Genomic DNA, 16,638 nt, shown 5'->3' with positions numbered 1-16,638 from the left:
GCACCTTGCTGGCCCTCTCACAGCGCTTTCTCCCTGGCAGGGAGGATACCACTCTCTTCCTGACCCAGTGAAAGAAGCCCCGGAAATTCATGCAGGAAGTGCGTTCTTTATCTGAAGGCAGGTCCCCCTCCTCTGACTGCTCTGATTACCCTGGGGAGCTCTTTGCAGTGCCAGGCTCCTGGCTTTCCATCTGCCAAGACAAAGAGGAGGACTTAGAGACATTCAGGGTTAGCAGCAATGGGGCCAATATTACTCATTTATGGATTTCCAATTTACTTTTTTACCTAAATAAGCCAACTGTCAATGCAAAGTTTCAGACTCACTCACATTAAAGCCACACACAGGCACACACACTGGTCTGCACAGTGCTTCTCTCTGTCCTCCCTTCCCTCTCTCAGTGCTCCCTGGCATTTCGCCAGCACCTCTTCCCTGACCCCTTTCCTGGCTGAGGACCTTCTCCCATTGCTCATCTGCCCAGACACTGGGGTCCTCCTCTGCTTCACAGCAGGTACAAGGACTCCATGCTGTCCCACCTGGCACCCCCACAGGGCCTGTCCCTTCCTCTGCAGGGGGCAGCTTTGTGCTCACCTCAACAATTTCTTCCTCCTCAAGCCCAGGAGGCTTTTCTGGGCTCTGCTTGCTGTCTCCATTTTCTGCTGGTTGACACGTGGGTGAGTCCTGACAAGTCTCATGTTCTTCAGGACTGACCTGATCCATATGGGAAGAGATGCTGCTGGACAGTTGGACATACTCCTCCTCCTGAGGAGACTCCGGGGGCATAGAGTCGTCTACATCCTCCTCCAGAGGAGGATCAGAGAACAGAGAGTCGTCATCTTCCTCATCCTTGTCTAGACATACAGCAATAACTTTCAATAAATAAACCAGTTCCAAGACGCTCTGGCATCCTGTCTCCTCTTCCCAATTGTACACACTCTCCTCATCATCTTCGTCCCATTCGGCCCATTTCATTTGTGAGTAGTCAAAGACGCAGCACTCCTCGCCATTTATGGGCTCATCCATGTCTTCTTCACCAGGCTCCTCTGGCTTCTCCTGAATTCCATTCCCCATGGGTCCCTTTACATAATTGGTTCCACATGCCCCTTGGACAGGAGGTAGGGAGGAAGGACCCTCAGAGGTCAAGTCTTCACAGGGTATGACAGCCTCACAGTCAGGCCTGTCCTCAGAGGGGAAGTGGCCTATAGAGAGGCTCTGGTTGGATTTGGATTCCAAAATACACTGCTCCATGTCAGGGCAGCTGCTGCCAGAGGATGAGTCGCCCATTGGGGCCAAGGGCTCAAAAGCCCAGGCTCCCTGGACACTGGAAATTTCAAAAGAAAAAAATATTAATTCATGATAGGGGGAAGGGACTCATGTACTTTTCCAAATGATGCCCCTTCCTTTATCCATTCCCAGCTATCCCACTGAGGCAGAAGTGCATTCTGTATTTGCACTCTCCAGTCAAGAGCACAAGAGGCAGTTCTTTCTCTTTAAAAACTCATTTTATTGAATAATGACCCTCTGCCCTGAGCATCTCCACCTGATACCTCTCATGCTTTGTCTTAAGTCACTACAGTGGGAAGGACTACCTGCCATAAAAGATAGTTGTATACATTTGAAAGCTACAGGAAAGTCCAAGATGTAAATCAATACCATATATCCCACCATCCAAGGGGAATGACAATCCTCAGGGAAAGGGTTTGGTGCATTGCTTTATACTCTTTTTTCCCTCTTATCTACATACATGTATGGATTGTACATGTGTGCACATATGTGGATGTCCCATCAAAGAAACTGAGATTATTAAATTTTGTGGCACAACCTACAGGAAACACATATATTGCTATTCTGTGATCCTTCAGCACTTTCTCATTATCTGTCTTTGGTGATCACCTGTTAACAATCATCAACATAGGTGATCCATGAACCTTAGATAATTAAGACCATTAACAATGATCTTATTAATGATAGTAAACACTCTTATCCACCCATTTTTGCCTTTCTTTACATAGTACTATAATTTGGATCATTGAGTTTGGATCAAAGATTACAAATATTTTAAAATCATGATAATTGATATTAAATTATTTTCTAGAAAGAATACAACTATTGTGAGGGGGATGGGAGAAAAATAAGGAGAGAAATGAATTACAGTAGATGGGGTAGAGAGAGAAGATGGGAGGGGAGGGGAGGGGGGATAGTAGAGGATAGGAAAGGTAGCAGAATACAAGTTACTATTATGGCATTATGTAAAAATGTGGATGTGTAACCGATGTGATTCTGCAATCTTTGTAATGTTTTTAATAACCAATAAAAAAATTTTAAAAATAAAAAAGAAAGAATACAACTATTTAAATGCCCATCCTGACTTCATCTGATGCATCTTTGGTCCAGCATTTCCTGTGTTGCTCCAGCAAGTTATTGGGGAAGAGAAAACACACATTAGTTTTCCCTTGAGATATCTCTCTCTCCCTCTCTCTCTTTCTCTCTCTCAGTCTCCTCTTCTCTCTCTCACATATACTCACGTACCTTGTAGACTCTGTCACACCTGGCTCTATTTACTTCCTGCGGGAAAGAGATGCTGCCAACTCCTGAGGCAGACACAGGCCACCTGAACTCCTTCAGGTACTGAATCCAGTAACTGAGAAGTGCAACTGTCAGAAGCCTAGGTTCTGAGAACCTTGGCTGCAGTAGCAACAGAGGAACACATGAGAGCCACTAGTGTGGAAGGAAAAATGGGGATAGAAAACCAAAGGACCCATCCCCTTGCTTTAGTCATTTTATCTGTCAGTGTGACCAAAGTATATGACAAGAACAAATTAGAGAAGGGAAAGTACATTTGGGCCTTACATTTTCAGAGGTCATAGGTAACTGGTTCCCTTGCTCTGGGTCCTCAGTGCAGCAGTACATCATGTGGGGAGGGCCCAGTGGAGAAAATGTATCAACAGATGGGGGTCAGAAAACTGAGACAGGAAAGGGCCACAGGAGGAACACCTCCAGGACCAACTCCCAGTGACTCACCTCCTCCAAACATGTCCCACCACCTACCATTACTAACCAGTCAGTTCACTCAAACTAGAATGAATTCATTGGGTTTTAACTCTCATAATCTACTTCTCTGACCTCTGAATATTCTGGCATTAATAAAAACTTATGCTGGACACCTCACATCCAAAATACCAATACTCCTCAAATTATTTCATGAAATATAAAAAGAGGGATCACTTCCAAACTCATTCTATGAGGCCAATATCATCCTGATTCCAAAACCAGGCAAAGACACATTAAAGAAAGAAAACTTCAGACCAATACCTCTAATGAACATAGATGCAATAATTCTCAATAAAATTCTGGCAAATCAAATACAAAAACATATCAAAAAGATAGTGCACCGTAATCAAATAGGATTCATCCCAGGGATGCAAGTTTGGTTCAACATATGGAAATCAATAAATGTAATTCATCACATCGATAGACTTAAACATAAGAATCAGATGATCATCTCAATAGATGCAGAAAAAGCATTCGAGAAAATACAGCACCCTTCATGCTCAAAACACTAGAAAAACTAGGAATAACAGGAATATATCTCAACATTGTAAAAGCTACCTACGCTAAGCCCCAGCCAACATCATTCTAAATGGAGAAAAATTGAAAACATTCCTTCTAAAAACTGAAACAAGACAGGGATGCCCTCTTTCACTACGTCTATTCAATATAGTTCTTGAAACACTAGCAAGTACAATCAGATGAAAGAAAGTAAAGGGATATGGATAGGAAAAGAAGAACTCAAATTAGCACTCTTTGCCAATGATATGATTCTATACATAGAAGACGCAAAAAAATTCCACTTCTAGAACAAATAAATAAATTCAGCAAAGTAGCAGGATATAAATTCCACACCCATAAATCAAATGCATTTCTGAATATCAGTGACAAATCCTCTGAAAGAGAAACGAGGGAAACTACCCCATTTACAATAGCCTAAAAAAAAAAAAATACTAAGGAATCAACAACAGAAGTGAAAGACCTGCACAATGAAAACTGCAGAACACTAAAGAAAGAAATTAAAGAAGACCTTATAAGATGGGAAGATCTTCCTTGTTCTTGGATAGGCAGAATTAATATTGTCTAAGTGATTATACTACCAAAAGCACTATACCAAAATCTTAATGACATTCCTCATAGAAATAGAAAAAAACAGTCACGAAATTCATCTGGAAAAATAAGAGACCCAGAATAGCTAAAGCAATCCTTAGCAGGAAGAGTGAAGCAGGCGGCATCACTATACCAGACCTGAAACTATACTGCAGAGCTATAGTAACAAAACCAGCATGGTATTGGCACTAAAATAGACTTGGAGACCATTGATATAGAATAGAGGACATAGAGACAAACTCACATAATTACAATTACCTTATATTAGACAAAGGTGCCAAAAACGTATATTGGAGAAAAGATAGCATCATCAACAAATGGTGCTGGGAAACCTGGAAATCCACATGCAGCAAAATGAAACTATTTTCTGTGTCTCATCATGCACAAAACTCAACTCAAAGTGGATCAAGGGCCTATGAATTAGATCAGAGACCCTACACCTAATTGAAGAATACGTATGCCCAAATCTACATCATTTTGGATTAGGCTCTGACTTCCTTAATAAGACTCCTATATCTCAAGAATTAAAATCAAGAATCAATAAATGGGATGGATTCAAATTTAAAAGCTTCTTCTCAGCAAAACAAAAAATAAGTGAAGTGAATAGAAAGCCTACAGAATGGCAGCACATTTTTACCACAAAACATCAGATAGAGCACTAATCTCTAGGATACATAAAGAACTCAAAAAATCTTAACACCAAGAAAACAAATAATACAATCAATAAGAGGGCCAAGGAACTGAATAAACACTTCTCAGGAGAAGATATACAATTGATCAAATATATGAAAAAATGTTCAACATCTCTAGCAATTAGAGAAATGCAAATCAAAACTACTCTAAGATTTCCTCTCACTCCAGTCAGAGTGGCAATTATTAAGAATACAAGCAACAGTAAATGTTGGCCAGGATGTAGGGAAAAAGGCACACTCATATACTGCTGGTGGGACTGCAAAATGTTGTAACCAATATGAAAAGCAGAATGGAGATCCCTTAGAAAACTTGGAATGCAACCACCATTTGACCCAGCTGCCCAACTCCTTGGTCTATACCCAAAGGACTTAAAAACAGCATACTGCAGGGACACAGCCACATCAGTGTTTATTGCAGTACAATTCACAATAGCTAAATCGTGGAACCAACCTAGATGTCCTTCCATAGATGAATGGATAAAGAAATTGTGGTATATATACACAATGGAATATTACTCAACATTAAAAGAGAATAAAATCATGGCATTTTCAGGTAAATGGATGGAGTTGGAGACTATAATGCTAAGTGAATAAGCCAATCCACACCCCCCCCAAAAAAAAACAAAGGCTGAATGTTTTCTCTGAAAGATGGATTCTGATCCATAATAGAGGTGTGTGTGTGGGGGGAAGCATGGGAGGAATGGAATAACTTTGGATAGGGCAAAGGGGAGAGAGGGGAGGGAAGGGGGCATGGAGGTAGGAAGAATGATGCAATGGATATCATTACCCTAAGGACATGTATAAAGACAAGAATGATGTGACTCTACTTTATGTACAATCAGAGACATGAAAAATTATGCTCCATTTGTGTACTATAAACTGAAATGCATTCGGCAGTCATGTATAACAAATTAGAACAAATAAATAAATTGATTAAATAAAAAAAATAAATTCCACTCAACTCTTTCTTTTATATGGATATTTATATGTTAACAAAAGTTCATTAACAATAAGCTTTAAAAATAAGAACCAAGATTAAAACTTCCAAAGAAAATTTGGAAATAAAGTCCAATAAATTATAAAGAAAATTAAGACTGAAACAATAAGAGATGAAAAATACAAAAGATTAGACCTGTTTGATAAATCTAAGAAGTTTGACAACCTGTTAATTAGATTTTTGAAAAATAAAGCAGAGGAACTGAGATTATGAAAGAAATAGTGGGAGTATATTTTTCAGAGGTGAGTGGCATGATATTCAAGACTGAAAAATGTCCTGGACTTTTATAGCCACGCCTTCCTACTTTATGATTTTAAAAGACTTAAAGTAAACATTCAAAATCCTCAAAGAAAGAAAATAGTTTCTCTACCAAGAATGAGAAGCAGATTGAAAGTAAATTGCTTATCAACACCATGAGAAGTCAGAAAATAATTATGAAATATCTTCAAATTTCTATGGAAACATGATTTTCAATAAAGACAAATCAGTGATCAAATGTAAAAGTAAATAAATTCATGCTCCAACATAAAATGGTTGGGATATTATGTCCCAAAGTGATGTCCTTAAGAATATCTTAATCAGAGAAGAGTTGCAAGATGCTACTATTGGTGGAACAATAAAAAAATATGCAAATATGAGTGTAAAGAATAGAGGAGAGGGCTGGGGATGTGGCTCAAGCGATAGCGCGCTCGACTGGCATGCGTGCGGCCCGGATTTGATCCTTAGCACCACATACAAACAAAGATGTTGTGTTCGCTGAAAACTAAAAAATAAATATTAAAATTCTCTCTCTCTCTTTCCCTCTCTCTTAAAAAATTTTAAAAAAAAGAATAGAGGAGAAAAGAGAGAATATTAAAATTAGGGGAATAAGAAAGCAAAGGTAAGAATGTGGGTGACAATGTGGATGAGATGAATCTGCACCATCATAGCCCAACATCAAAATACAAGATCCGCATTTTTAAAATATATTATATACTTCAATATAAGCATATTATTTATAGAAATAGCTTTAAAAGTTCTAAGTTAATGCCTCTAGGAAAAGGAACTTCATAGCACAAAAGATGGAACAGGGTACAATTATTTTTTTTCATTTATAAGCCCTCTAAACATTTTAATATTTGAATGACATGCATATATTACTCCAATAAAGGAATTGATTTTAAATAATTAAGTTCCAAAAATCATGGTTACCTTCTTCTCTGTGCCTACTACAAATGCATCTGTACTTACAGTGAGACCACAACCTAATACACTTATTGTAAGTTGAAAATATCATAGGTCAAGAATGCATCTTAACCCCCTAGCTGACCCTCCTCTCTTAGCAACACAGTACACTGTAGAGTACCCATCATTTATTCTAGTTATTGCACGGCTGATTGGAATCTTTAGCTCACTGCAGATGCCAACACTGTGAGAGAATGTTTTTCTGCATTTCTCTAGCCCCCAAAAAAGATCAAAATTCAAAATCTGAAGTATGTTTATCCTAAAGGTGTATCAGTTTTGCACCATCATAAAGTTTAAAAAAATTAAGTCAAATTAATGTAAGCTGAGGACCTTCCATACTTAGGTGCAATCAAAACTCAGTCAACAATTCCAAAATTAAGAGGGATGTGTCCTTAACCCAAGCCCCTTTCTCCTACCATCCTCCAATCCCAACCAACTTCTGGCTAGGATAGGACTCAAGATTCTTAGAGAAGGCCAGAGGATATCTCTCTTCTCTCCTGGGAGAGATAAGCCAAAAGAGCTAAATGAACGAGAAATGAACAGCAAGTGATCAAATTCTTTAGCAAATGTAGTGACCTAAAACGTCCTCACACTATGCCACGCAAACAACAAAATATTTTTTCTTTTAACTAGCAAGAGACTCTCTGCAGCTTGAAGACTCATTTTACATTACCCCTGCCTGTATTCTGTACCTTTATTTCTTAAAAAAAAATACACCACAAAGTCCATAACTGACATCAAAAAAAGTTCACACTGTAAGTTTAAAAATGTGTTCCTATGTTTTAAATTTCCTTTTTAGTTTGTGAATGTTCCAGGTGAACTTAAAATAGATGTTCAATCAGCAGTTGTTAGATGCAATTTCCTATATATGTCAAGTAGGTCATCTTTATTAATCATGCTTTTCAAATCCTTTCTGTCATGATTGGGCCATTCATATGACTTGAGACTGAGGACAGAATTATTTTTGGCTCATCTTTTCTCCTAGAAGGCAGCGATTGGTGGTCTCAACCCAATTAATGAATACTTTCACCTTAACAAACCCTACACTCCAATTTTTTGTTTCTCTAACCAGAAACGCTGTTAAAAGTTCTTTACTCCTCATCTCCCAGCAATGCCAAGAACCAGCAATACCCCCCAAGAGAGAAACAGCCCCACGTGACAATCTTACCTCTGGGATTTCTGTTTTATGCCTGAATCTTGGCCAGTAATTTTTCACTACCTTGTTGGTTTTCCAATGGTTTCCACATTTGTCTTCCTTTTGTAGATGTCCGCAGATAGAGAATTGATCCAAATGATTTCATGAACCATTACTGGAAATAGAAGTCCTTCATGGGAGATGATCATTACTTCCTTTTTTACTATTTCATATTATCTGTAGCTTTTGCAATAGGAATGTATTGCTTTTAAAAATCCTTTTTAAATCAGTTAAAAAAGACCTGTCTTATTTACTAAAGATACTATAATAAAAGAGAAATTTCGAAAATTCCCAAAGTCAGAGCCCCTGGTCATGTCCTCATTGCTAGGAGACCTACACCTCCATCCCCACCCCCACTATATCCTGATCCTCTGATGTCCTTGGAATGCCCAGACCAAAGACCAGACTAGGAGGCCAAGAGACCCATCCAGACCAAGTTCCAGATGCCATTATTGAACTGGGTGGCCCTGAAACCCAGCCAGATTACAGGCACCACATTCACAGAGCTCAACCATGAGAAAGTGTTTCAGGAACTGAACACGAGTGACTTCAGGGGACAGTTCAAGACCAAGTCCCAAGGCCCCAGTCTGGACCTCAGTGCTCTCAAGGGCACGGCAGCCCACAAAGCACCCAGTAAAGCAACACTCATTGAAGCCAACAGGACCAAAAACCTGGCTATCACTCTGTGCAAGGGCAGCCTGGGACCACACCTGCCAGGCCACTGAAACTTAGGACCTGCAGGCTGTCAGCCTGGACTTGGAGCTTTTGACCTGCTTCCTGCCCACAGAATATGAACACAGACAGCCTTGTTGCCTGCTTTGAGCCAGAGCATCATCCCATGGAGAAGTTGTCTAAAGAAGACTGCTTCATGCTGCACTTCAACCGCATGCTCTCCTACCAGAGAGCATGGCCACACTCACCTTCCTGTGTCACCTCCCGGATGCGTCCCAGCTGCTCATGCCACAATTGAATGCCATCATTGCAGCCTAAATGTCCATCAAGTCTCCGAAAAACTCTGCCAGATCCTGGATGTCATCCTGGCCTTGGGCAACTATACGAACTGAAGTAAGCATGAGGCAGCTTACTATGTCTGACTCCAGCGTCTGGATGTGCTGCTGCAGATGAAGTCCACTGACCTCAAGCAGACGCTGCTGAATTACCCGGTGAAGGTCATTGCTGAGAAGTATCCAGAGCTCACAGGCGTCCACAGTGACTTGAACTTTCTGAATAAGAAAGGCTCAGTGTCCTTGGAAAGCTTGGGGGGCGGGGGTGGGGGGGGCGCAGGGATATGTGCTTCCTGCAATCAGGCCTGGCGTTGACCCATCAGGAGTTTGTATGGCAGAATGACCAGCTGGTGCTCAAGTTGCTCCTGGGGGCGAACTCTCCCACCGTGGACAAGTTGCTGGCAGACAGCAAGACTGCTCAGGAGGTCTGTGAGTCTGTGATGGAGTACTTCCCAGAAAACGCTAAGACCACATCCTCCACCTGCCATGTTCTTTTTCCTCTTTAGCTGTTTCATCAAGGCCTACAAGAAAGCTAAGCAAGAGGTGGAACCATGGAAGAAAGAAGCAGCTGCTCAGGAGGACATGTGGACACCTTGGGCAGGGGGAGTCCCTCTACCCAAGTCTCCACCCAAGGCCTGGTAACAACAGATAGACCTCATCTCTGAGCTGAAACAGAAGCAATGGAAAGAATCACTCATCTATGTGAGTTACCATGATGAGGTCACTGTAGACATGATCACAGATCTGTGGGACCAGCCCTACATCCGTACAGAAATAGACACTGGCACCTTCCAGGACACCCCGCTGCAGGTCATCTCAGACCTCTCGCTGTAGCCTATTTCTACAGGTGGATTCTGTAGGGGGTGGGACTCAAGGAAGATGGTACTCTGGGCAGCTCCTCCTCCTCCCATCAGCCTCCTCCTGCAGCAGAGGGCAGAGTCTGGGTTTCACCTCCAAATGCTGCTTGCAGCACCCCACCACCACCACCAAATAGCCATGCTTAGCCTGAGCAGGAGCCTGGCCCGTAACTTATAAAGTGCACCTTGCCCTCCCCCATGGACCTCCAGTCCCAAGGACTCTCTTTGGGCCTTATTTTTATACAAAATTAATAAAGATATTTGAAAAAACAAAACACCTTAAATTCTAGAATTCCATTTCCTAGTTATTATACAGTGTTTTTAGTCCATAAATATCTAGTCAACTTTCAGTGTGATAATTTGGAGCATGTGTGGTAGAAGGGCAGTGGGCATGAAAATATGACTTTTACTTATTATTTTTAATAAAAATTTAATTGAGAAAGAAAATTTTATTTTTAGTGCAAATAATTTTCCATTAATAACCCTATAAAAATTCCACTTCCTCTTGAAAAATCATTCATTTTAGTCTCTTTCCATGTTAAAAAAATGACATTTTTTCAATCAACAAATACATGAAAAAATGTTCAACATCTCTAGTAATTAGAGAAATGCAAATCAAAACTACTCTAAGATTTCATCTCACTCAAGTCAAAATGGCAGCTATTAAGAATATAAACAAAAATAAGTGTTGGCGAGGATGTGGGGAAAAGGTACACTCATACATTGCTGCTAGGACTGCAAAATGGTGCAGACAATATGAAAAGCAGTACAGAGAGTCCTTAGAAAACTGGGAATGGAACCACCATTTGACCCAGCTATCCCACTCCTCAGTCTATACCCAAAGGACTTAAAAACAGCATGCTACAGGGACACAGCCAAATCAATGCTTATTGCAGCATATTTCACAATTTTAGCTAAACTATGGAACCAAACCAATTGCCCTTCAGTAGATAAATGGATGAAGAAACTGTGGTATATACACACAATGGAATATTGCTCAGTGATAAAAGAGAATAATATCATGGCATTTGCAGGTAAATGGATGGAGTTGGAGAATATAATGCTAAATGAAGTAAGATATTCCCCCAAAACCAAATGCCAAATGTTTTCTCTGGAATAAGGAGGCTGATTCATAGTGGAATTGGGAAGGGGAGTGCATGGGAGGATTAGATGAACTCTAGATAGGGCAAAGGGGTGGCATGAGGGTAGAAAAGATGGTAGAATGAGATGGACATCATTATCCTAAGTACATGTATGAAGACACAAATGGTGTGAATATACTTTGTATACAACCATAGATATGAAAAAATTGTGCTGTATATGTGCAATATGAATTGTAATACATTCTACTGTCATATTCAATGAATTAGAATGAAAAATTTTTTTAAAAAGGACATTCTTTTTAAATTTTTATTAACACATATTAATTGTGCATATTAATGGCATTCATTGTGATATTTCCATACGTGCACACAGCATGCTCTGATAAGGCTCAACCTCCTTTATTCTACCCACTCACACACATACTTCCCAATCTCTAATAATCACTATTATACTTTCAGGTCAACTTTATTTAGTTTCAACATATGAGAGAGAAAACACAGTACTTGCCTTTCTGCATCTGCTTTATTTCAGTCAACATAATATCCTCCTTTTCTATCCATTTTGCTGCAAAACACAGAATTCCATCTCCTTTCCATTCAACTATTGATGGGCACCAGGCTGATACCCTATCTTAGCTACTGTGAATAGTGTAATAAAAAAGGACTTGCAGGTATACTATTTTCCTTTTCTTTGGCTATGTACCAGAACTAGAAAAGCTGGATACTATGGTAGTTTTTTTGAGGAACCGCCACACTATTCTCCACAATGACTGTGCTAATTTTCATTCCTACCAACTGTGTATTAGAGTTCCTTTTTTTCCCCACATCGTCATCAGATGTATTACTGATTGTTGTTCGTTTACACTTTGAAGGAAGCCATTCCAAGAGGATGGTAGCTCATTGTACTTTTGATTTCTATTTCCCTGATGGTTAATGAAGTTGAGCATTTTTCCCCCACGTATTTGTTGGCTATGTATATTTGTTCTTTTGAAAAGTGTCTATTCAGATCATGTTATTTTTAAGAGAGAGAGAGAGAATTTTTTAATATTTATTTTTTAGTTTTCAGTGGACACAACATCTTTATTTTATTTTTATATGGTGCTGAGGATCGAACTCAGCGCCCCGCGCATGCCGGGGAGTGCGCTATCACTTAAGCCACATCCCCAGCCCCATGTGCCCATTTTTTAAAAATTGTATCACATGTTTTTTATTATTAAATTTTTTTAATTCCCTGTATATTCTGGATATTAACTCACTGCCAGATACATAGTTGGTCAATATTTGCTCTCATTCTGTGGATTGTCTCTTCATTCTGTTGATCATTTCCTTTGCTATGCAAAAGCTTTTTAATATGATAGGATCTCATTTGTCTGTGCTTGCTTTTGTTTCCTGAGCTATTAAATCCCATTCCAGGAAATCATTGGCTGTACCAATGTCTTGAAGTCTTTCTGTTGTTTTCTTCTAGTAGCTACAGAGTTTGGGTTCTTATATTCAGGTCTCTGATGTATCTTGAATTGATTTTTGTACAGGGTGAGAGATAAGGGTCTAGTTTCAGTCTTCCACAGACGGATAAAGAATATACATTTTGAAGCAATGATCAAGACAAGGAGTCAGGAACACCCACCTATCCTTCTCCCTCAGGACAGACACATTAAATTCCAGCCTAAGTCCTGTCTCATGACAAAGCCTTTCCCATGTCTGTGCCCAATACCAGCTTTATTCCCCTCTGAAATGGGACTTATTACATGGTCTGAGTCTCCCTGGCTTAGCTATTTTAGAGATCAAACAAAAACCTCTGGGAAAGCAATTTTAAAACATTATACAAGCAGAAGTTACAAGTCTAATTTTTAAAGATCAACATGCCTGTTAATTTTATTTCCTTAACTGTTTGACAAAGGCCCTGTCTTTTGGCTCCTTTTGTGTATCTTCCAAAGATATTGTTTTTACAATGTGCTACAAAGCATATTGTAGAGACTTAATATAATTGAATGACTTAAAGGAAGGACAAAACTTCAATATTTATAGAACTTGATAACTCCTGTCCCCTCTTATCCTCTGCAGTAACGCACCAAACCCTTAATTGTAAAATATGTTAAATGATTACACACTGGGGCTCTACCTTTGCAGTTGGAGGTATGACTACAAAACGAACAAAAATTTTTTTCTTTCTTGGTAATTTCATAAATAAAATATTCATTCTTACCATAGATCTTGGCAATGTCAGAATGTGATTTTTTTTTCTTCCTCTCTGTAAGTGGAGAACTTGCCAACATCCTCACTCTTGTGTTTTGAGTCATTCCTAAATAAAAGAAGGGTTCTTTGAATACAAGCACTGCAATATTAGGACAGTTGATTTAAGAGTTACCATTAATTACTAGCAGATAGTGTATACAGAGTGGAAGGCACTAGACGAAAGAATGAGTCACATCCCAGGCAGGATGGATCAAGATTTTTATCACTCTACTCAAGATAGCATGCAATTTAAAACTTTTGAATTGTTTATTTCTGGAATTTTCCATTCAATATTTTCCTACCTGGGTTGATTGTGAATAACTTCAATCACAGAAAGGGAAGCTGTGGATAAGAGGGGACAACTGTACTTCATATTCCACCCCGTGAATTGACAAGTACCAGCCTAGAACAATCACTTTTAGATGATTGCAGTAAAACTCTGGCTAGCCTCCAAGTTCAAGATGGCAAAATAACTATATATATATATATATATATATATATATATATATATATATATATATATATCTGCTTCTCTTCCCTCTTGAAATCTGGTAATATAGAGGGTTTTGTTCGTTTGTTTGTATCGCAAGCACATACAGAAAAGGAGACAGAATAAGTTTCATCATTAAATGAAAGATGTGAACCAGTTGCTAAACAAAGGAAAGTAGATGGAATTTGAAGCTCAGATGGCAACAAGTTTAACATGTGTTAAATCTGGGCAAAGGGGACCCGGGTGTCCTAATAATTTCCATGTATTTAAAACATCCATGATCATAAAAAATTAAAATTAAATCAAAGCAGATGGAGGTGTACTGATGGATGAAACAGAGCTCCGAAGCCCACAATACAGGCAGAGGGGCTGCAGCTGGGACATCAGCCCCAGTGGGTGGTGGAGCCCCAGGGGGCTGGGGAAGGCCCAAGTGAGGAAGGTACTGGAATATGGGCATTCACCAAGAACCCATGGACCATCTTCTTCATTTCCCTGGAGAATAACAAATACTCAAGCACTTGCTAACTATTTCAAGATTATTTTCTAAAAATTAGGTTAATCCCTGGAGGAAATGAGGACAAAGTGAATACCAGCCCCTCTGGAGGCCTTCCAGGAACAACAACAACAACAACAAAAAAAAAAAAGAGTCCTCTTTTTTGGGCTTTACAGTACCTCAGATTCTTGCTTACTTTCACTAAATTGAAGCCTGGTCAATTTAGTGAAATTGACGTTGGTCAGCCTGCCACACTCTCAACTCTTCAGGCAGAAGAGAAACAGAAAGATCTGCCAGGAAATGAGGAATCCCACCCCAGTATGATAGATGCACAAACAGAAAACTGACTCTAATGGAAAGATAATTTTTTTAAAATAGAAGAAAAAAAATTTAAATGCTTTAATGAGTCTGCTTAGGTAAGTTGAGGTAGCATTGTTGTCTCCTTCTCCTCCTCCTCCTCTTCCTCTTCCTCCTCCTCCTCTTCTTCCTCCTCTTCCTCCTCCTCCTCCTCCTTCTTCATCTTTACTTGGTGGTGATAGAGTTCAAATCCAAGGTTTGGTGCATGCTGTGCAAATGTTCCAACACAACACTAAGCTTCCTCCCCACCTAACACTAAATTCTTAAAACAGGACTAGAATGCTCTACGTATAAAAGAATCAGAGAACAGAAAAGAAGCCCTGCACAGTACAAATATAAAAGTGGAAATTTTAAAATTCCACTTTATTGAGGAAGACATGAAGAATATAGAGATAAAAGGAAAGAAGGTTTTTAAAAGAAAGAAAGAAAGAAAAAGAGACAAAGATGATTAACTGAAGAGGTTCCAAACCCAGAACAAAAAGGATAGAAAATTGAATAGGGATAATACCAAAGAACTATTAGAAGAAAATCTCCCAGAGCTGAAAAAGAGATCAGGGTCTTCCAACAGGAAGGGCTCTCATGATATGAAAAACGGTGGTATATATGTGTATTAAGAATTGTAATGCTGTGGTTGAATCGCCTTGTCTTCCTGGAGGTTATTTTTGGATTGTGAGACTGTTTGGATTAGTGAGATTCTACTTCACAGAAATGAATCACCTGGCCACTCCTTCCCCATCTTTTGATCCTAGAGATTTTCCTTGCATCAGAACAACTCGGAGACCCCATTGTTGGGCCTCCCACTGGTTGGCAAAGAGGGAAAACAACATTGCTTGTTTTCTGTCATAAGCTAAGCCACAGTCTCAACAGAAATTTCCTCCCCTGCCCCCTGCCGTTTTATTTATTTTTTATTATTTTTTAATTTTATTTATTTTATTTTCATTACAATCCTTATTACACACACAGAGCACTATTTTTCGTACCTCTATACATACAGTATGTTCACGCCACCTTATGCCATTATACATGTACTATTTTTTTGCATTACAATTCTTAATACACATATATACCACCATTTTTCATATCTATGTTTGTACATAAGTTATGTTGGCCCCAAATTCAAATATTTATACATGTATTTTGTATAAGAATGACTATCACATTCTACCATCCTTGTTAATCCCCTTCCCCTTCCCTTCCCCTCCCACTTCTCTTCCCTATCTAGAATTCATCAATTCTTCCCATGCTCCCCCCTCCCTACCCCACTGTGAGCCACCCCCCTTATATCAGAGAAAACATTCTGCATTTGTTTTTATGGGCTTGGCTAACTTCACTTAGCATTATCTTCTCCAATGCCATCCATTTACCTGCAACCCCCTCCCCTTTTAATCTAAGCAACCATTTGACAAGAGGAGGTGAAGTCTCAGAGGTGTGGGGTGGTCTCAGAGTTCCTGTTGGAGGAAGGAAAGAGGCAAGACAGTGTGCAGGTCCATTATTTCCATCAACAGCTCATTTGTCTAGAGGTCCCACTGAGTTGCTGTGAGACAGACCCCAAGTGAAGGACAGGATAAGTGGCACTCTGTCTTCCTCATAGGACAGAAGAAACAGCCACAGGTCAGTCTGACTATTCAGCTCAAGAACAAGTTCCAAAGCCAGACTTTACCCCAGCGCTGAAAAGTTTCCTATTTTCACCCATGAAGCATCTTTCTCATCTCCTCTCCATATGCATGAGGACCCCAAATTAAAACCAGGACCCAAACTGTACTTAAGCTTTGATGAAAATATTTCCCACTATTACAAGATTTTGGGGACTGAGAATATTTCAGGAAACAAAGTATGTGT

At 39.5% G+C, this 16,638-nt stretch overlaps 1 pseudogene; it reads left to right on the top strand.

Annotated features, from left to right (window-relative positions):
• Nucleotides 1–5,597: 5,597 nt before the first annotated feature.
• On the top strand, nt 5,598–10,101 carry LOC143386707 (formin-like protein 1 pseudogene; annotated as a pseudogene).
• The last annotated feature ends 6,537 nt before the right edge of the window (nt 10,102–16,638 follow it).

This window comes from Callospermophilus lateralis, unplaced genomic scaffold, assembly GCF_048772815.1.
Source record: "Callospermophilus lateralis isolate mCalLat2 unplaced genomic scaffold, mCalLat2.hap1 Scaffold_120, whole genome shotgun sequence".
Lineage (NCBI taxonomy): Eukaryota > Metazoa > Chordata > Mammalia > Rodentia > Sciuridae > Callospermophilus > Callospermophilus lateralis.
This window is presented reverse-complemented; position numbering and strand designations above follow the sequence as displayed.